The 22,322-nt window shown below is 35.8% G+C and overlaps 1 non-coding gene across 1 annotated transcript; it reads right to left on the bottom strand.

Annotated features, from left to right (window-relative positions):
* Positions 1–14,361: 14,361 nt before the first annotated feature.
* On the bottom strand, positions 14,362–14,565 carry LOC118980705 (small nucleolar RNA SNORA73 family). The gene has a single exon (XR_005065195.1). It is a non-coding gene; the product is annotated as a small nucleolar RNA SNORA73 family (small nucleolar RNA).
* Positions 14,566–22,322: the final 7,757 nt, after the last annotated feature.

Below are 22,322 nucleotides of genomic sequence, written 5' to 3' on the forward strand. Positions count from 1 at the left end.
CTACTTGTCTTAAATCAAAAAAGACAGACTCATGCACACAGACAGTAGTGTGGTGATCATCAGAAGAGGGGTCTTGGGGCAGGTAGAAGATGGTAAAGGGGGATAAGTGATGATGGGAGAAGACTTGACTTGGGGTGGTGAACACACGGTACAGTGTATAGATGATGTGTTGTGAGATTGTGTATCTGAAACCTGTGTAATATTGTTAACCAGTGTCACCCCAATAAATTCAATAAAATAAATAGGAATTTAAAACTCAAATGCCGAGAGAATATGGTTAATATGTTTGCTTGAATTTAATAAGATGGAAGGTAATAGGTGTTAAATTCTTAATATTGTTATTAAGGCCTAGTTACCTTGCCTCCTTTTCTGAGGCGGGGCCATTTACAATGCATTCTATGGAAAATTTTTCAACGGTTTAACTGAATGAGCAATTCGATTTATTTATTTATTTATTTATCTTAACATAATTTTTATTTAATTCTTGTTCACATACAGGTTTCTGTCTTATATTCCCAACCCTGCCCGCCCCCCCACCCCATGCTCCCTGCCTCCCTCCCCCTTCCACCCCCCCCTTAGTTATTGTCCATGTGTCCTTTATACTTGTTCATGTGAGTCCATTCCCTTTTCCCCTATAATTCTCTCCCCTCTCCCCTCTGGACCTTGTCAGCCTGTTCCATATTTGAGTGTCATTGGTCGTATTTTGCTTGCATGTTTGGTTTGTTTAGAATCCTGTTAACGGTGAGATCATATGATATTTGTCTTTCACCGCCTGGCAATTCGATTTAATTATCAAGCAGTTATCAGTCTCTTTAGAGGCAACAAGCCATTGGGAAATGCAAGTTGCTTATATTCTAAACAAGCCTTTAAGATGTACATTCAGTTGTACAATAGACATCAGAGGAAGTGTAAGTTGGATATCAACTTGTTTTAGAAAGCATATTTTTATAAACTTGTGCTTCATATTGAGAGAAATATATGCATTGATATTAGATGTTATGGGATACCCTCCAAGACGAGTGGATGAAAACATTTTTGAATGTTTAAACCTACTTTGTATATCTTCCCTTTAAACTCTATATTTTATATTCCTTTAAAGGAGCTTATAAGATATAAACATAGCAGGGATTAACACTCCAATTCAATGTTCTCTTCTTGGTGACTTGCTGTAAAAGAACTCACAGAAGGCAGGAGGAGGAGGCAATTTCAGATTAGATAATGGCATTTACATTATCTAATGTAAAGGTTTAGATACATTTACATATCTAATGTAAATGCTCAGGTTTAGATACATTTTTATGACATGTAAGCAGCTGTGCTTTTGTTTTTGCTTCACTTCAAAATATTTTGAAAAGATATTAAATTTCTGCCAAGCTGTACATCTTTAAGATGGAAATATTGTGAGGAAGTAAAAATATTCAGAAATATAGCCTTTATATTCCACAGTGACTCTATGAGCCCCCAAAAAGAAATGGAAAGACTTTGGTAGCTATTTGCGAGGCATTACTTCTGGATTTGTGAAGGGTTTTAATAGCAGGCCACAGTGCAGATGAAAGACATCTGTAGAATGACTATTTTCAGAGACTATCTACAGGATTCCTGGGTCATTTCAGTAACAGGTGAAAGGGATGGAAAACTTTCTAAAGTTTGATCTAATAAAGTTAAGTCTCATAAATGCATGTGACTTAACTGAATAAATTATTAATTTTTATATTTTTTATTTTCATCCTCACCCAATAACATTTTTTCATTGCTTTTTTAAAGAGAGAGGAAGGGAGAGAGAGAAACTTTGATGTGAGAGAGAAGCATTGATTGGATGCCTCCCTTCGATGCCTAGACTGGGGACAGAATCTGCGATGTGGACATGTACCCTTATCAAGGATCAAATTTTCTGTTGTAAGATGATACTCTAACTGAGTCACACTTGCTAGGACAATATGGTTAATTACAATAAGAATATTATAGTTTCTATAAAATCGAGTACTATAAAATATGGTTATTATTCTTTACATAAAAAATGTTACATTTTCTAAAATTTGAAAATTAAATGATATTTTATATGTTGATATCTGTATTTTGATAATCCAACATACATATATAGGATACACATGATCATACATACAATATATTATATATGTTTATATGAACATGCATATGATTATAGATATATTTGCAATAAGAGGAAAAATAGAAAATTTTGAATTTCATGTATTAAATATGAATTGGCAGTAATGCATATAAGTTATGGTATAGGATATGGAGTTAGACTGTTAATTTTGTGTTTTTTTAAATTTTTATTGAATTTATGAGCATGAGATTGATTAAAAATTATATAGGTTTCAAGTGTACAGTTTTTGAGATGATGTAATATATCATCTCAATATTGTATTTTGTGTTCATCTTTGAAACTCAAGTTTCTTTTGGTCACAGTTTATCCCTCTTTGCCTCCTCCCACCCACTCTTCCCTATGGGAGTCACCATATTCTTGTCTGTGTCTATGAGTTGGTATTTTTGTTGCTATCTTTTTTTTTGCTTAATCCCTTCACCTGTTTCACCCAGCCCCCCACATCCCATCCCCTCTGAGAGCTGTCAGTCTGTTCTCTGTGTCTATGAGTCTGTTTCTATTTTATTTGTTAGTTTATTTTCTTCACTAGATTCCACATATCAGTGAAATCATACAGTGCTTGTCTTATGTCTGTTGGATTAAACTCAGCATAATGTTCTCCAGGTCCATCCATGCTGTTGCAAAGGATAAGATTTTTCTCCTTTTTTTACAGCAAGTAAAATGTTGCATCATTGTTTTATCCACTCACCTTGGGCTGCTTCCAGATCTTGCCAATTATACATAACACGGCAATGAACACAGGGGTGTGTATAGTCTTTTGAATCTTAATCAATTTTACTTCAATAATCTAGATCTTTATTTCTCTCACTGCTTTACCAGCTTTATGTACAATACTTCAGGTTCCCATGCTCATTATTGTGGGTAGCAATTATCATTTTAGTTATTTATTTTTCTAAGAAAGCAGAGATGGTTTACTCTGCTATGACCTTCTTCCCTATCTCCACATTTGACTTTCTTCCTGTGGAAGCACATGAATTGCATCTGTCAAGTCACATTTAATGAAAGCTGATCATATGCCTAGTCATAACCCTATGCCTGAGATTTTAATAAATGCAGTAAGTTATCTACAAAGCTCCAAATTTCTCTTACAGATGGTGACAGAGAAATGAAAAATATTTCATCTATTCATAAACTCTCTCCTTTGCTTCGAGAAGCGTGTATGTGAAAATGAGGCCACGTCTGAGGATGGGAATAATGTCAGAAAAAGCAACAGCACCCGCACCATAAGGTCCATTCTTACCCCCTGCCCAGCCCCCTCCTAATCAGTAGGGCCTGTCTCACTGATAAGCTGATGTCTCTAATTCACCAGGACCAAGTTACTAAAGATCATGTCACCAAAGGATTTTCACATCTTGGAAAAATATTGAGAAATAAAACCCATTCCATTAACATTTTAAGAACAATTTTCACCAACAATCGGGTAATGATCTCTTAGAAACAATGCCTTCCTGAGAGAGCACACCATAACATACAGCAACATCTGGCAATTTTGACAGTCTCTCAGATGGCTTTAATTTGACACTGTCTGCAGAAATGAAAAATGGGAGGTATCACTTAAACACCAGCTAGAGGTCAGTTCATTCCAAAATTGCAGGTATAGCCATACATCTGTCACAGAGTACAGGTCTTGTGGGAGAAGAGGAGTGATAACACATGAGCTCGATGAAGAGCTTGTTGGGATCAGAGTCTAGAAATGACTACCACAGAAGCCCCAGAGGTGTGTATGCTTCCTTCAGGGGAAACATTCTTTATTACGCCCACAAATCTTGACACTCTCCTATTTGTTATTAAGAAACCATAGCACTTCCTTCCCCATCTTTCTCATTTTTGTTAATGCCACATTTATTTCCCCAGATTTTCAAGCCTCAAACTCTAGAGCTATTTATGACTTCTCTCTCTACTTCATTCCCTGCATCTAATTTGGTGTACAGGAATTCTCTGATTCACTAAGGGTTTACATGTCACTGTACAGTGATGGACAAAACTCAAATTTCTGACTATAAAATAAGAGTGCCCAGGGCCAACACACACTAATATTTCATTGAGTGAATGACCAACATTTAGAAGCCTACCTTGATCTGCAGTAATTCAGATTATTGTTTTTGAAATTAAAAAGGCAAGTAATCACTGAAGAAATATTTCCCTAGACATCTTTTTTCCCACGCTGAAATTAACTCAAAGGCATTTGAAGCAATAAAGATTTGTTACAAGAATATTAACCAGGAAAAACTATATTTTAGGCCAACTAGACTACATCCTTATTTCAAGGAACATCAGTCTTTCTAGATTCAACAGACAGAGCTGCATAAAAATATCCTATGGCTTTCACATTGAATGCTTGATTTCATACATTTACTATATGGGCTAGATTGAAATTTCAATTTAAATGAATACAAATATTAATCATCACCATGATTATAAATGAATACAAATTTCATTATTTCCTGTCATCAAAGACAATGTCAAGCCTCAATTCTCCAGATAGACATCTGATCTTAACCCATTATTTGATTTTCTGATATTTCACCCCACTCTCCTGTGTATCTGTACTTTCTCTGCAAAATTGTTGCAGCTTTCAATCTTTAAATTACAGGAGAGCCACAGCTGTAATCCTGCTCTATTCTCTCTCCCTCTTTCTTTCTCTTACTCTCTCTCTGTTCTTTCTCCCAGCACCCAACAAGCAATATGTGTAGTGCACGGACATAGTTCTTATTCATATTGCCATCTCTCTGACTCTAGTAAAATTCCAGTTTGGGTTATTGCTCAGTTGCAATACATTCTTTGCACTCAGAGGTTTTTTAACACATGTCTGCTCCTTAGTGGAAGGACTGATGGAGAAAAACAAACCAAATCCGAAACCAAGAATTACTAAAGTGAAGAAGCACATCACATCTTATTTCTCTATGTTTTTACATCTACACAATTGTATCTTATTATCTTTTAACTAACTCTTATGATGTTATCTTGATATTTATAAGCCAGTCTGTCCTGTTCTGATCCCAGTTTCATCACTTAATAAATGTGTATGTTTGGACTAGTTGTTTTTATCTCTACATGCCTTCATTTCCCATTTGTAAAAAGGTGATACTGATAGTATCTATCTCACCTTTAAGGATATTGAGAGGATTCCTTGAGTCAGTATATTTAACATACAATAATACCTAGCATATAGCAGTCGTCAGATAAATAACAGCCTTGTAAGTTGGAAATTTGTAAGTATGTGTATACATATTCATGTATATTCCCTGGTGATTAGAAAGTGAGAAATGATTTCAAGCTAACATATACAAATATAAAATCTGGAGAGCTAATTTCTTCACTTAGGACAAAGGTGGCAAACACAAGGCCCACAGGCTGAATCCGGCCCTCCACCTTATTTTATCTGCCCAGCACCTTGTTTCTACCCGGCAGCAGCACAGAGCTCCTTGCCCCCAGTTAAGGAGCAGTTACATCTATACAGTCTTAAAGTTACATTCAGCCCTTTGAAGGCAACCATGAGGCTGATGTGTTCCTGGGTGAAAAATGAGTCCGACACCCCTAGAATGACAATTTTCACTTGTAATTGGCTGAAGACATTTTCTCTGATGGATAAATGAGATCTAGGATGGGTGAGACACAACAGAGTCACAAGTGGGAAAAGGGAAAAGGGACATGAAATACACTACTTAGAAAGTGACACATCTTCAAGTCAGGATTTGATCATTTTCTAAAGGACAGGCAGGGAAGTTAGTATAGCTACCAACATGTGAAAAACACAAATGTAGTTACAAGTACCCTTGATCAATTACAGAGAAAGCCTTTTCAAAAATGCTGTGAACTTCAAAGAAAAAATAGGAGAACCTCTATATTGAGTGGATGGAGGTTAGATGTGAGTAAAGAATCTGTCAGAAACAGTCTGGGTTTTATGTGGGGAAATGGACACCACACCATGGATCAGACATGAGCCTTTGCCTCTACTTTCTCTGCCAATTCTTCCTGTAAAACTTAGAAATACTTGCACTCCCACATTTTAGTTATACAATCTGCTCTAACTGAAGTTTGTTAAGCACTTAATTGATACTGCTTTTACCAATATCAACAACTATTGCTCATCACCATGTTTTCTAATAAACCACACAGCTCAGAAATTCAAAGCCATGAAAAGAGACCATGGGAAAAATAAAAGTGGCCACCCTGCCCTGGCTGGCATGGCTCAGTGGATTAAGCATCGGCCTGCGAACCAAAGGGTCACCAGTTCAATTCCCAGTCAGGGTACATGCCTGGGTTGAGGGCCAGGTCCCCAGTAGGGGTGCATGAGAGGCAAGCACACATTGATGTTTCTCTCCCTCTCTCTCTCCCTCCCTTCCCCTCTCTAAAAATCAATAAAATCTTTTTTAAAAAATTGGCTGCCATTAGGTATTTTTGTTTTCTACAAAATTGTCCTTGAGTTTGTCAGCAAGTATTTTCTAAGATCTGCAGCATTAGATATTTTTACAAGCCTACTTTAAGTAGTCTTTTGCTCCTCGCTGGTAAATAGCAATAAAACAAATCCCCAAGATAAAAATAATTCTACAACATGCTCCCTTAAACTTGCACTGATCTTTCACAGATCATAACTTACAGAAGCAGTGTATTTCTTTTAAGATTTCAAGCTATCATATTAATGATATCACATTAGCAACACATTTTCTTTCAGAGGTTTAAAATCCTATCCTTGTTGTAGGTTCAAATTTCTTTTTATCTTATTTCCTTTAAACTCCACCATGTAATCTAATTCTACAAATCCACCTTGACCATTACACAGGTTATCATGGTGGACAATGTGGTTTCTTAAAAGATTAAGTCATTATTATGATAAAATATCTGATAACATCTGAAGTACATTTTCCATATTCTATGAATCCAGAATATTATTCATTAAATCTATGGAGCTTAAAACATGATCAAATACAGATTGTACCTATGTAAAACCAAAGGAATAGTTGTAATTATAAAAAGATAGTTGGTTCAGTTAGCCACAGAATATTCCAAAAACATTCCATTAATCAGGTTTCCAGAAAGTGTTTTAAGCCTAAGTTTGGAAATATGTCATTCTTTGCATATTCAAACTTAGCAGTGTTAGTTCAAACAAAGACGCTTTTACAGCTTCCACATTTCTCAAATGATTTTTGAATTTTCTAAATGTATTCATTTAAAACTCTAGAAATTTTGAATTGGGTATGATTTGATTTGGGCTGAAACTTGTATTACAATAACCCATATCTAAGAGATAATATGGTGCTGCTGGTAACTCAGTGGGTGACCTGAGCGTGACCTAACTTTCAGCCTCAATTTTCTCCACCTCAAAGTCAGTTGTATAGATTAAATGATTCCTTTGATCTCTTATTATCTTAACCCTTCAAAAATCTTATGTTTTCATCTGATTGCTTAGGGTTCATTGTAGGCAAGATTGTTTGGAAGATTCTTTATTTTACTATTTTATTTACTTATTTATATTGTGGTAAGGACATTTGACATGGGATCTCCCCTCAAATGAATTTTTACTATATTGAGTCTCACGAAGTTATTCATGTTACATGAAATTTTATAAATGTTTAATAGGAGTTCCTTCATTCTCCAAAACCCGAGCCAGTGGCAAATACCATTCGATCTTTTGGCTCCTAAGAGTTTGACTACTGTAGATACTTCATGTACATAAAACCCTGCATTGTTTGTTTTTCTCCGTTGGGGTAATTTTATTTCAAATAATATCCTTAAGGCTCATTCATGTTGTCACAAATGGCAACATTTCTTTTTTATTATGATAGTGAATAATATTCTATTTTATGCATATACTACATTTTAAAAATTCATTAATCTGTTGATAAAACTATCTGAAAGCCAAATAAAGATCTTTAATAAAGGTGACTACATAGATAGATATAAAAGCCACTATTATTTATTTTAGCTTGTATTTTCACTATTTATCTATTATATCATTTAAGAGAAAAATTCATAAAATATACATATATGTTTTTGAACACATGATGCATGAATGCATTATTTGTGACAACAACTGCAGAAAGGGGAATGAGCTGTATAGGAGAAGAGTTTTTCTTTCTTTTTCTTTTTTTTAATTTAAAGATTTCATTTATTTATCTTTAGAGGGGAAGGGAAGGAAAGAATATCAATGTATGGTTGCCTCTTGTGGGTCCCCTGCTGGGCCCTTGCCTGCAACCCAGGCATGTGCCCTGACTGGGAATCGAACCTCAATCCTCTGGTTCATAGGCCTGCGCCCAATCCACTGAGCTACACCAGCCAGGGCAGGAGAAGAGTTTTTCTATGTCAATGAAAGTAAATTGCTACCACTTCAAACTAGATCATTATAAATTTTGGTTGTTAATTGTAATCCTCATTGTAAGCACTAAGAAAATACCTTTAAGCCAGGCTGATGTGGTTCAGTGGATTAAGCATCTGCCCGAGAAACAAAGGGCCACCGGTTTGATTCCCAGTCAGGGCACATGCCTGGGTTGCAGGCCAGGTCCCCAGTAGGGGGGGCATGTGAGAGGCAACCACACATTTATGTTTCTCTCCCTCTATTTGTCCCTCCTTTCCCCTCTCTAAAAACAACTAAATAAAATCTTTTAAAAATACCTTTACAAATATACACAAAAGAAAATGAGAAGGTAATAAGCACAGTATACTCAACAGCATTAATAATTAAGAAAGTTCACATTAACACCAAAATGGCCTATTGCTTCATGCCCACTCAGATGGCTATAAAAACAAATAACAAATGAAAATTACAAACATTACAGATGATGTGGAAAAGTTGTAGCCGTTGTACTTTCCCAGTGGGAATGTGAAGTGGTGCGACTTCTGTAAAAATAGTTTGGTGGTTCTTCAAACAGTTAAACATAGAGTAACCAAACAGAAGAGAAAACAGGGGCTCAAACATGTTCACAAATGCTCATAGTAACAGTATCTACAATAGCCAAAGTGCATAAATGTCCCAAATGTTCATCAACAGATGAATGAATATGTTATCAAACCATAAGGAGGAGTGAAGTACTGATATATGTTACAATGTGGTTGAACACCCAAAGCATTATACTAAGTTTAAGAAGCCAGACACAAAGGACACTTACTGCATGATTCCATCTACATGAAATATCTAGAATAGACATACCATATTTTTTGGACTATAAAACACACTTTCCCCCAAATTTGGGAGGAAAATGTGGATGTATCTTATAGTCCAAATGTAGCTTACCTGGCTTGCTGTGTGTGGGGGGAGACCTATGTTATTTATGTTATTAAATATTTTACCACATTTGTGCTCCAAAATTTTTTTCTTATTTTCCTCCTCTAAAACCTAGGTGCATCTTATGGTCCAGTGCATCTTATAGTCTAAAAAATTCAGTAATAACAACTAGTAGTTGCCAGAAGCTAGGGGAATGGACAAATGAGATGGAATTATTTATTTTAGAGTGGCTAACTTTATTAATTTCACTTCCATAAATTAAAAAGAAACTATTTTAGAGGCATATTATACAATTAATAAATCAATATTTTATTGTTCTGTAGTATTCAGGCTTTTATAATTTCATATTTATTGTGATTTCTTGCCTAAATAGATCCTTGTATTTATACTTAATTTTTAATTTAAAAAAACAGTTTTCTTAGAGCAGCCCTTGGATCTCATAGTTAAAGGAGGTTCAGGTCCCACAAAGAGATCTCTGGAGTTAAATGAAGAGACCAGAGACCCTTCTGATGCATCATATGTATGTGGACAGTGGCTAACAATAAATAATAATTTCTTAGAGAAATGAATCACCTCATACTTTCCAGGACAAGATGTCCTGACCAAGAAGTTTCAGTAAAAATAAATTGATGACCCCAGTGGAATGATCTCAAATTTGTCAGCTTCTTCAGCTTCTTGAAGTTTTCTCAGATTTCGACCATGTACATAGTGACATATTTAGAGAGAGATTCATCTTTTATAATCATGTTGATGTCCTGTGAACTAATTGGTTTTTGGCATCAGTCATTTTCTGTACAGAGGTGGGGCGCATGATAAAGAGATGACCAAAAATCAATTTGGGAGTATTGTCATTTTCTGGGTCACATAGTGTTTACAGAATTCTATAAACCTATTTCTAATAGCTATCTGTTAAATGAAAATGCTTTCTGACTCTAGTTTCCGGTTTGGGATTGCTAGTCATTATGCATATCTTTATAATTAGCTAGCTAATGAGCTCTCATGTTATTCCTTCTTCCATATTTTTTACCTTTTTATCAAATGGCTTTCTCATTATATACAAATGAGTAAATATATAATCATAAGCACGGTGTGACTTTAATGACTAAATCTGACATCTACTCTTTTCCTCTGCTGTCTGACTTTTTATAAATTTATCTATATTTACTTACATGCTTACTATTTACCCCTTTTAGTTTCTTTTTGAAAGGTGTCATCATTATTAATAAATTGCATGTTGCTCTGTATACTTCTTTGATTGTTGTCTTTTTATCTGGCTAGTCATTAACTGTGCCAATTCATCAGCCTCTGTATATGCTTATTGGTCACTTACACCTGGTTGCACTAAAGGTCATTCTATTGATCTAGTATTATAAATAAACCACTTGTGAATAGTTTCTTCAGTTGATTTCCTTCTTCCTACCTCATTCCGCCTCTTTCTGCTTGAAACGTTTGACAAGAGATTTATATATCTACACTTACTTCGTAGCTGATTTAAACTAGCACCTTTGCTTAAAAACATTCATACACTCCTGCTTTCCAAATTTATATTTCCAGTCAAGGCCTTGCCCGAAAATTCATTCCAAAGCTCATCCCTTCCAGTGATCACCCTGCACTGCTACCACTCCGGCCTGAGCCGGCATCATCTCTTACCCAGAAAACTTCAACAACCTCCTAATGGTTCTCTCATCTTTTACTCTTGACTTTGTTGCAAATCTAATTTTGACACAGAAATTAGAGAAGTCATGTTAGAATATAAGGTATTTAGTTCCTGCAACACACCAAATTACTTTGGAATAAGCCCTTAGAACATTATTTTCTTTATTTGAAGTAGTATTTAGTCTGGCCCTGTTCTCTTTTTTAGCAGTTATGTTTTCATAGAAAAGTATTCCCTGAACTTCTGAGATTATGGGCATATTGTGTTAAACTAAAATGGGGATAAATAGATATTCTGATTGTTTAATAAAATATCTGATTGTTTAATATTGAATTAACCTCTACTTTTAGTAGCTAACTTATTTGTTTTATTTTTAATTTTTAAATATCTCTCAGAAATACTGAAATAGCAGATATAATGATATCTGCATAAAAGTACATATAAACATTTAAGATTAACAATTTATTATAGGTATCTCATGTTAAAGAAATAGAACTAGAAAAAAACACTATGTCATGATTTAAAGGGGTAATAATTCAATCAGTTCTCCCAGTTTCATTTCCCAAAATAACCCTCACTTAAGTGTATCATTTTTTAAAGATTTTATTTATTTATTTGTCTTTAGAGGGGAAGGAGAGAGGGAGAGAAACATCAATGTATGTTGCCTTTTGTCCATCCCCTGCTGGGAACTGGCCTGCAGGGAACTGGCCTGCAACCCAGGCATGTGCCCTGACTGGGAATCAAATGGCAATCCTCTGGTTTGCAGGCCTGTGCTCTATCCACTGAACTATACAAGTCAGGGCTGAGTGTATCATTTTTATCTGTGTCCACAGTTGCACCATGATTGTGCTCCATGAGTTGAAATCCAAAAGTGCAATATTTTTATTTATAACTTATCCTGGACAAAGTATCATACTAGATATATGCAAACATATGGATGTCTGGGACATGTAAGGAAATACTGCCATTTAGAATACACAGGTCACACATTATATGTTACCATAAACTTCACAACACCATGGAATTAATAAGAAGGTCTAATGTCATGTGAAAATTGGGGCTGAATACTGTACTATTCCTTTGTTATGTTTGTTCGGGACCTCAGGTTATAATCTTCATTTCAGAGCTTACTATCATTAATGAATACATTAATTTTTATTTACTATGAACATTTTATTTGCTTCATACTGTCTCTATGATCCCAGTTAGGCACCTACTTTCATTTATTTATTTTCTTTATATATTTTTAAACATTTTATTTATTTATTTTTAGAGAGGGGAAGGGAGGGAGGAGAGAAAGAGAAACATCGATGTGTAGTTGCCTCTCATGCACCCCTAGCTGGGGACCTGGCCCACAACCCAGGCACGTGCTCTGACTGGGAATCGAACCAGCAACCTTTCACTTTGTAAGCTGGTACTCAATCCACTGAGCCACATCAGCCAGGGCCCTACTTTCATTTATTTAACATAGATTCTTCAATGTTCCTACCATATGCTTACTTATATATTGAAAAGGGCTTAAAAGATAGTATTTGGGAGGAATAATAATGCTTGTCTGTTTTATATGTATTGTATTGCTCTATGATTTTTATTCTTGCTGATTTTGATCAATGAGTTTCTTGCATATTCTAGCATTAATGCTTTCTTTGTGATGAATGCTGCAAATATTTTATCCCACTCACTTTCAGAATTCTATTCAGAATAGAGATCTTAAACTTAATGTAGTAAAACTCATTCATTTTTATGTTTGTGGTTGGCACTTGTAGGGTTATGTTAATAATACCTTTAATAACCTAGAGCAGAAGTTCTTCAGATGCAGAGCGCATGTTCTTTTATATGCTGAAGAAGCTGACCTTGACTTTTCTTTCATCACAGCAGGATAGCAAAACTCTTGACAAGCCCTCTGGTGACTTATCGATCCCCAGACACCATAGAGGCATCCTTAACATCCTGCAGACTCCACACTCTTTCAAAGTTCCACTTGGCCATTTCTCAAACTGGTGTCCTCCCCCATAAATGTCCTCCAGTTCACACAGAAGACAGCCACCTCTTGAGGGTGACCTTACCAATTTCCACTGACACCAGTCCTTTCAAGTTACCCCATACTGCTAAATTAAAAGCCATCTGCCTTCACCTGGTGCTGTGTAAGCTTATAGGACCCTGTGCTGCCTGCACTCCCTTCCCTCCCAAGATTCCCTCATTAGGATAAGAAGGGCATTCTCACATGTACAAACATCTGCCTCCAGATGCAGCCTCTGATTCTTAAAGGGTGTTCACTCCTTTTAAAATGCCCAAGTGAGTAAGTGAGATAGATGACGAGGGTTGAGCTCTCTACTTTAAAACAGATGATTTAACATAACAAACATCATAAATTTGTTTTATTCGCAGTCCTGCCAATTAAGGGTAGTAGCTCTTGGAACTACACATAAGCAGTCACTTAGTAAGACTTTCACATGGCACAAAAGCACCCAAAAATGGGAACTTAAGCTTAGAGAAATCCAAGAGTTGCCTTGCGTTAAATCTTTTAGTAAAGAAAATATTCAGGATCACCACCAAAGGGACTTCAGTTTTGTTGGACAACTTCTCTCAAAATTTGATTTTTGTTTCATAAAATGTTCAGTGAAACATTTTATCTGTATCTAAAACCACTTTCTCAATGGGAAAAAAACTGGTTTCTTTCAAAAGACACAATGTACTGAAAGATTTAGTTTTTTATAGAAGTTATCCAACTCTGGGTGTGCTGCTAAAGAAACAAAAAAATTATTTGAATGTAGTGTTAAACAAACCGGACAACTGTGCTCCATCTTGGAACTGGCTGTCTTCTTTAGAAAACCCTTAGAATAAATGAAATAACTATAAATATAGATTCATTTCACCAGGAGTGGGGGTCACATTTGAAAAACACACTCACTCGTGTAGCCATCATCTTTAAAGGACCTTTGCAATGATTTTTTGACATGTTTTTCTATGAAAGGAACATTTCTTTAATTCTGGGGACTTAGGAATGGCTCAAAAGATTCTCAAACTTATTACAGAAGTTTAAGTTTCATAGAAAAGTCCCAAATACTACATGTAAGCCAACCAATTCAAAAGTACTCTTGATGTAAAAATATAAACATTCCCTTGGAAAAGGTCAACTTTGGTTAATTGACTCATGCTTGTTCCCATGAATGGTCCCATTCAAATTACATCAAAATACCTATGCTTTATAGGACAGTTCCTCAGGGGTGTCCAACCTGTGGCTTGTGGGCTGCATGCAGCCCAGGATGGCTATGAATGCGCCCCAACACAAAATCATACATTTACTTAAAACCTTTTTGTTTGCTCAACAGGTTTTTTTTTCACTTATTTTTTTTAACTAAGTGTTGCCTGCATGATTTGTCTCCTCAGTCACTGTCCAAAGGACTCTGAGAAGCTGTAGGAATATGCAGGTGCAGACTCAAGGCCCAGCTTTCTCTCCAATGTTGTGGAAAGGGACTGTGCATCACAGGACAGAGCCCTGTGCTCCCCTACGCCACCTGGACAGAGCCCAGAGAGAGTGACCTCCCGGGGTATGCATGTTGGTAGTCATCAGTTTTCATTAGTGTTTGTGTGTTTAATGTGTGGCCCAAGACAACTCTCCTCCCAGTGTGGCCCAGAGATGCCAAAAGGTTGGACACCCCTGCATGAATTCACCATGAACTTGCCTGTCCTTATATATCCAGCAAGGAAAGAGAATAAACACATTCCAGAACTTCTTTAGCCCAAATTATTTCATATCCTTAGACAGAATGAACACATTTGGTCCCTGATAATATGAAGTGTCATGTGTCATTTAAGGAATTTGCTAATATACTTTTGACATAGCAAGTTAAAAATCAGTTTGTCCCTTACTATGTGCTGCAACATACAATATACATTCCGTTACCTCTTAGACACTTTTAGGTCTAGGTTACATGCTCCCTATAAAATTTCCTACCCAGCCCTGGCTGGTGTAGCTCAGTGGATTGAGCACAGGCCTGTGAAGCAAAGGGTCACTGGTTCAATTCCCAGTCAGGGCACATGCCTGGGTTATAGGACAGGTCCCCAGTAGGGGACACATGAGAGGCAACCACACATTGATGTTTCTCTCCCACTCTTTCTCCCTCCCTTCCTCTCTCTCTCTCTAAAAGTAAATAAATAAAATATTTAAAAAAATAAAAATAAAATAAAATTTTCTATCCACAACCACTGATGCCCTCTTTGCTCACAACAGAAGAAACAGATTGTATACTCAGTTATTCATACCTTCCTGAATCGACAATATGGATAATGCTTTTATATAACCCAGCTTTTAAGATAATTCCAAAGGCTTTTGTGTAATTTCTAAAGGTAAATACACATAAGTGTTTATGTTCACAAGCTTTTGAAAGGGTTCAGTGATCAAATGATACCTGATATCTTTAAAACAACAGTTGGACAAGGCAGAAGGTCCAAAGGTAAAACTGTGTGGAGATAATAGTGTCTTATAATTAAGAATGAATTCACACCTAAGGAAGGCTGAGAAATTAGGTATTTCAATCTGGTACACTGATATTTTGAATAAACTTGAATCTCTGTTAGTAAACAAAGAAATAGTTGATATAGTATAGTAAGCAGCAATTTGATGACTTTGAAATAGAAAACAAATTATATAATAAAAGTAGAGAACTATATGTCAAAAATTTATGACATTTCTCTTATAAAATATTACTCAACCACATACCAAGACCTATGGCTACAAATATTTAAATAGTTGGGGATCCTGGCAGTACTGGATATGTAAAAGATAGTTGACATTAATAAATGTATTGCTTTTATCAGAAATTGCTCAAGCTATTAAAAAATTTTAATAAATATCACCTAAAAACATTGCACATTTATAAAAGCATGTATCTTGTGTAGATTATATTGATCTTGCTTGCGATTTAATGTACTTTTATTTTTCATCATTGACTACTTAAAATTTTTGTATGGTATTTTTTTTCTGGCATTTTGTGGTTCTCTAGTGAATAAAAGGCCATGTTCATTCAGAATGTCATGTGGGAATCAGAAGCCGATTTTTTATTTCTTTAGTTTTATTTTTATATTGATTTTAAATTATTGCAATTGAATACTATGGTTTATGCTTTAAAATAAATAGCTACATGCCTTCATATGAAAAGACAGTTACTTGTATATGAAAGTGGTTTGACAGGGTCCAGAGGGGAGAGGGGAGAGAATCATAGGGGAAAAGGGGATGGACTCACATGAATAAGTATAAAGGACACATGAACAATAACTAAGGTGGGAGGCAGAAATGGGAGGGAGGTGGGGAGCACTGGGGGGGCAGGGCTTGGAATATAAGACAGAAAACTGTACTTGAACAAGAATTAAATAAAATAAAAATGTAAAAAGAAAGTGGTTTGAAAAATATAAAGCACTCTACAAACATAGAGATTTTAGTGGACATAACTTTAGAGCAAATCATTAGAACCTCTAGGGAAATTCCATGCTTATTTTTTAATCATTACTTATAAGAGTAAACCACTTAGAACCATCCAAAATAAAGCAGTTTACTGGATGTAATTCTAATGAAAAAGAATTAATAAATAGCCATTAATAAATGTCTTCCCTTTCTAAACTTGAGTAAAATGTTAACCTGATGATAAGTACCTTTTCAACCTGTGCTATTCCAATACAGTTGCCATTAAGTTCCTGTGGCTATTTTTTGAGTTAAAATTAATTAACATGAAAAAGGCACTTTGTAAATCACACTAGATACACTTTACATCCTAGCATTCATTCATTTACATCCATTTACATCCTGAAAATTGACATATCGCTAGTCACTACCATTATTGGACAGGGCAGAAATTTCTAGAAATGGCACTGCTCTAAAAGATACATGGTTTTATTACTGTCATGAAAGTTAGAAATAAGTTAATTTACCATAGCTATCTAGTTCAAAAAGCAATACCACTGTATTTAGTAGTGAAATTCTTTAAACTTGGGTAAAACCCCTTCAACCATTTGAAAATTGGCAGGTGTTCCAGTTGCTATGGCTGTGTAGCAAATAGCCCCAAAACTCAGTGGCTTAAAACAACAATAATGTTTATGCCGATCAAATATCTGCAACTTGTGCAGCACTTGACTGAGATTCGTTTGTCAAACAAGGCAGAATAGTTTGCAGGTGAGGGTCAGGGGCTGGAATCATCTGAAATCTCATTCAGTCAGATGTCAATTTGTAGTAGTGGATGGCCCATTGACACCTATTGTACATTACCTTGGCTTCCTGACCATGAGATGACCAACTGCCATGCGTGACAATCCCACCTAAAATAAAGGGGAAGCTAGTCTGAAGCCATTGTGTATTCTATATTAGCCTTGGAGGTCAGGCAGTGTGGCTTTTACCACTTTGTATTTGTTGAGACAGTAGCACAGGCCTTCCCAGGCTTAAGAGGAGAGGAAACAAAACGCACCTCTTTATGTGAGATTCTAAATGTGTGTGAAGGGTCACATCTCTTCTCTGACCACTCAGACAATGTTTGGAAAATACAATCTGCCACAGCTGTTTGCCACATTCGAAGTCCAATCTACCCACAGAAATATATGTTCTTCTGATTTCAAAAGTGATACTGTATTAATTGTAAACACCTCCAAGGAGTGGGAAGGAAGGAGACTTACATTTTTGAAATCATGTGTTTGTGTAGTCTTGGGATTTTTAATGATCTTGAATCACATCATAAAGAACATAGTACAAATTGATAATATTTACATCTGTATATAAAAGTATTAGTGGAAATCAGTGCATACATGAACTGTCAAAGAATCTACTTTTTAATACATGGATATAACCAAGTCCAATTCTCTAATTTTACAGATAAGAAACTACTGTACTTGTCCATAAATAGCAGTCACTTGGGTGAATTATCACAGCCTCTTCATTTCTGGAGCACTGCCAAAGTCCTCACCCAGCTGCCTGCTACACAGCACGGCTGTGCTCACAGATACATCACCTACACTGGTGTTCCCAGGCTATAATGTCATGGAGTTGGGGCAGAATGGTTGCAGAACAGCAGTAGAAAACTACAGAGAATTACATTAAAACTTCTATTTGATTTGTTGACCTTGTAAAAAGCCGTGATATCATCAGCTGGGCTGCAGTGGGGAAGCAATTAAGGAAGTTTACTTTGCTCTGTAGAATTCACGAGAATCTTCTGGCTCCTCCTTGACTTCAGATCCCTATAAAACTGATGTATTTTCTCTGACCCTATCTCTATTTTCAAGACAATGATGCAAGGTTGATCTTGTTTTAATGAGTACAGTGATATGACAAATATACCCAGAACCTTCTAGAAGGTCAGCAGAAAGTACTTCAGTCCATCTGTCCTACTTTCATTAAGAGATAAAAACAATTTTAAAAGGAATAGAAAGGAAAAAGTATTCTTGGGAGCAGCAGGATAGAAAGGATATTGACAGAGAAAACAGCCTTCAACGTGTGATTAGTGAGATGTGGCTGGTTCAGGTTAAAAGAAAATACTTTCATTTTACTGTATGAACAATGATCCCACTTCCCTTGTACTGGAACAGCATTGCTCTTGATTTTGACAGAGTTTTCCTGATTTAAATAGCATCTTTAGTCACCGTGGATTATACATTCTTGTGGGTTTTGGTTGGAAGCCCCGACTTGTGAAGGCTTCATCTAGGGAAGAGTGCTGAGTGCCTGGGTCACAAACCCATGCTGGCAGCCCCGAAGCAGACTTTGCAGAAGAACTTAATTCAATTCTCTGCCCTGCTGCATTCATTCAGCACTGAGAAATGACATAAATAGGAAATAATGACCAACAATTGGGTGGTTATTGTCAGCATACACTGTCCAAAATTAAGTGAAACAGGAAGTTTTAGAACTATCAGCTTATGGTTCTGATACTCAGAATGGAAAATCTTAACAGGACATAATTCTACTATTTTTCCCTTCTTATAACCATTATTTTGGGATGTCCAAGTTATTCAGATACAGACAAGAACATTTTTAATTGATTTTGAAAATGCAACTTTAATTACTGAAGGCCACCCCCCCAAAGTTTGTTTTTGTTTTTCCAAGGATTAAAATATATTTTAAGGATAATTAAATAGATATTTAATTTATGTTATTTAATTGGATATTTTTCAAATTCTAAGTATCAAATTAAATGACCTAAACTCTGGTTCATTATATTTTCTAGTAATTGAGGTGTGAGATTCAAAAGAAACAAAGTAAAGTCTAGTGGAGTTTTTTTTAATTATTATTATTTGGTTTCTGGGAACATCTATTGATGAGTCAGGGACATTTTTTGAGCAATGTGAATTTCTCATCCTTCCTCAAAGAACTTTGTCTCATCAATACACTACATGTGTCTGGGGTACCGACTGTATTCTGAACTCTGTGCTAGGCTCTGGTAATATAAGTTACATCACATTTATCCCTGCCCCAGACTTATTTCCAGTTCTGTGGAGGGATAAACAATGATAATACATCAGGTTAGTGCCTTCATAAACATGTAAGGAACACAAAGGTAACACTAAAAAATGGACCACTGGTGTATTGAAGAAAGTTATAATTTAGGAAGTTTTGTTGGAAACTGCAATCATGCTTTCAATAGAATCATTGAGTATCTATAAGTATAGCATTAAATGTCCGAACACAGTAACAATGTAAGAACAGGACAGTTGACACATATACAGAAAGACAAAGAGACAGAGACAGATGTAGCTCTAGTTTCAGGTACAGATACACATATGGACATAGATAACACTCCATAGATAAACTCCCGAGAGTTGGTATAGAGATGGTATCGTCCACTCAGCTATAGTCTCTATAAAACACACTTATGCGTACTTTTAATATTGTTTGTTTATCTATAAGATCGTCTATGTTTAATTCTTTTTTAAATTTGTCAAGTATTTTTATTGTACTTGACAAAAATTTTAAAAGATTTTTGTTTATTTATTTTTAGAGAGAGGGGAAGGGAAGGAGAGAGGGAGAGAAACATCAATGTGTGGTTGTCTCTCACATGCCCCCTACTGGGGACCTGGCCCACAGCCCAGGCATGTGCCCTGACTGGGAATTGAACTGGTGACCCCTTCAGTTCACAGACCTGCATTCAATCCACTGAGCCACACCAGCCAGGGCCTATGTTTAACTCTTAACATAGCGTTTACCTTGTCCTACTCTGCTCCCTCATACCGTATATTTAGAATTACTGGGTTTCTTGCTTTCAAAATGTACCCCGAAGCCAAAACCTCCTGCTAGGTGGCTAGACCAGAGGGTGAGCATCCGTCTTAAGAGGCAGAAAACTTTAGATTTACTCATAAAAAGAGACAGAATGAGTTTTTCAAATACCTGTCTTGGAAGTTGTAGAATTGGAAGATCTGGACAACTGATCATTCTTCTATGGAACTACAAACACAAAGGCTTTAAGATAGAAGCAATAAATCAGAACCAGGGTCAAATGTCACTATAATTTATGCAAACACAATATTCATAAATAAGCAGAGAACATGTATTGGCACAGACCAAAAAGCAACTGAAACAAATATGCAAACAGAGTCAGACACGACTCTGAAGACAGAGAGACTGCCTACTGACCTTGGTTTCTAATTGCTTTCTAGAGACTTACTTTGAGTCTCTAGAGTCTTGCAATTATTGGCTCCTTTTTTCAGATTCCTGAGAGCCTCTCTGTACCCTTACAATCAGCTTCTTTATCTACTGAGCTAGTTTGAAAGAATCTGTTCTTCTAACTATTAAAAGAACTTAAAAATAAGTTTTTACTAATACAGTCAAAGTTTTATTAACGAGAAGAAGAAAGACATAAAAATAATGACACATTTTCAGTACAGAAGCTGAAATTTTAAAGACGGGGAGGTTATTTTTGTATAGTAAAAGAACAAAAGAATATTTTCACAACACTTTGCAAAGAAATAAATGGGCACTGTCCAAATTTGGGTTAACATCTCTTGTCCACGTACATTGTAGGGACTGTACAAATTTAGATTTTTTTAATAGGCTAAAGAAGAGATTGTATAATCTACTACTCAGGCACTAAGTTAGTATACATTTTGCTATCTCAGGGAATAACTGAAGAGTTACTCAGTTTAATCAAACCACAAAGGATATTGGCCTAAATAAGCCCTGTGATTGTGTTATCTGTTGGTACATGCAAAGTGAGTATGGCATAGCATTTTAAATAAGGCAATTTATAAACCCCCTAGAATATCAATGTCCTTTCAATGTAAAAGCTTATTTTTGCCTGACATAAAGTGCCAATGTGGGTGCTCTTGATCAGTCTCCCTTTCCAATGATAATTCACTTACCCACATTCCTTCCATCATGTGGCTCCACTACATGAAATGTACAAGTAGCAAAGTTGTTTGCATTCCACCCAGCCCATGGAAGAAGAATCTGGAAAATCTCGTAAGTGAGGAGTAGGGGACAAGGCCTGGAATGAGCATACACGCCTTCCTACATTTCTCTGCTGAGAGATTAATAGCATGGCCACACCTAACTTCCAGAAAAATGAGAAAATGCAGTCAAGCTTTGTGCCAGGAAGCAGAACAAACAGATCTGATGAACATCTGGCAGTCTGAGCCAGAGAGAGTAATGCAAATATATATATATATATATATATATATATATATATATATATATATGCAAGTTAATCCATTTACAATGTATTTACCTTATATGGATCGCCATAAAAATTCTTTCTCCAAGTAATTTTTAAAATATATTAGAATATGTAAGTGTTTACATCTATTCTTTAGCTATTTGGTGTTTTAAACTTTAAATAATACCTATTGCTTTTGCTACATATCAGCAACATAGAGATACGGTTTATGTAAATGACCCCCCCAAATCAACATTTCTCCTCTAAAATTCTTACTTAGGACAAGCCACACCCTTTAATGATATTACTTGTATAACTTAATAATTAAATTTGGCTTATATGGGAAAGGAAAGGTAAAAATATTGACTAATATGAATTTAGTATATTGCAAATTGTGATAAATCATCCAATTTCCTTAGTATGCTACAATTAATGATTTAGAACTGAGTAAGGAGATGTGTAAATTTTTGTTTCTATTTCATTAGTGCAGATTGGAATAGTTTTTTTTCTTTTTTAATATTGTGTTTATTTATTTTTAGAGAGGGGAAGGGAGGGAGAAAGAGAGAGAGAGAAACATCAATATGTGGTTGCCTCTCATGCACCCCCTACTGGGGACCTGACCCACAACGTAGGCATGAGCCCTGACTGGGAATTGAACTGGCGACCTTTTGCTTTGCAGGCCGGCACTCAATCCAT

This window comes from Sturnira hondurensis, unplaced genomic scaffold (assembly GCF_014824575.4).
Source record: "Sturnira hondurensis isolate 20B ecotype Veracruz unplaced genomic scaffold, ASM1482457v3 Scaffold0022988, whole genome shotgun sequence".
Lineage (NCBI taxonomy): Eukaryota > Metazoa > Chordata > Mammalia > Chiroptera > Phyllostomidae > Sturnira > Sturnira hondurensis.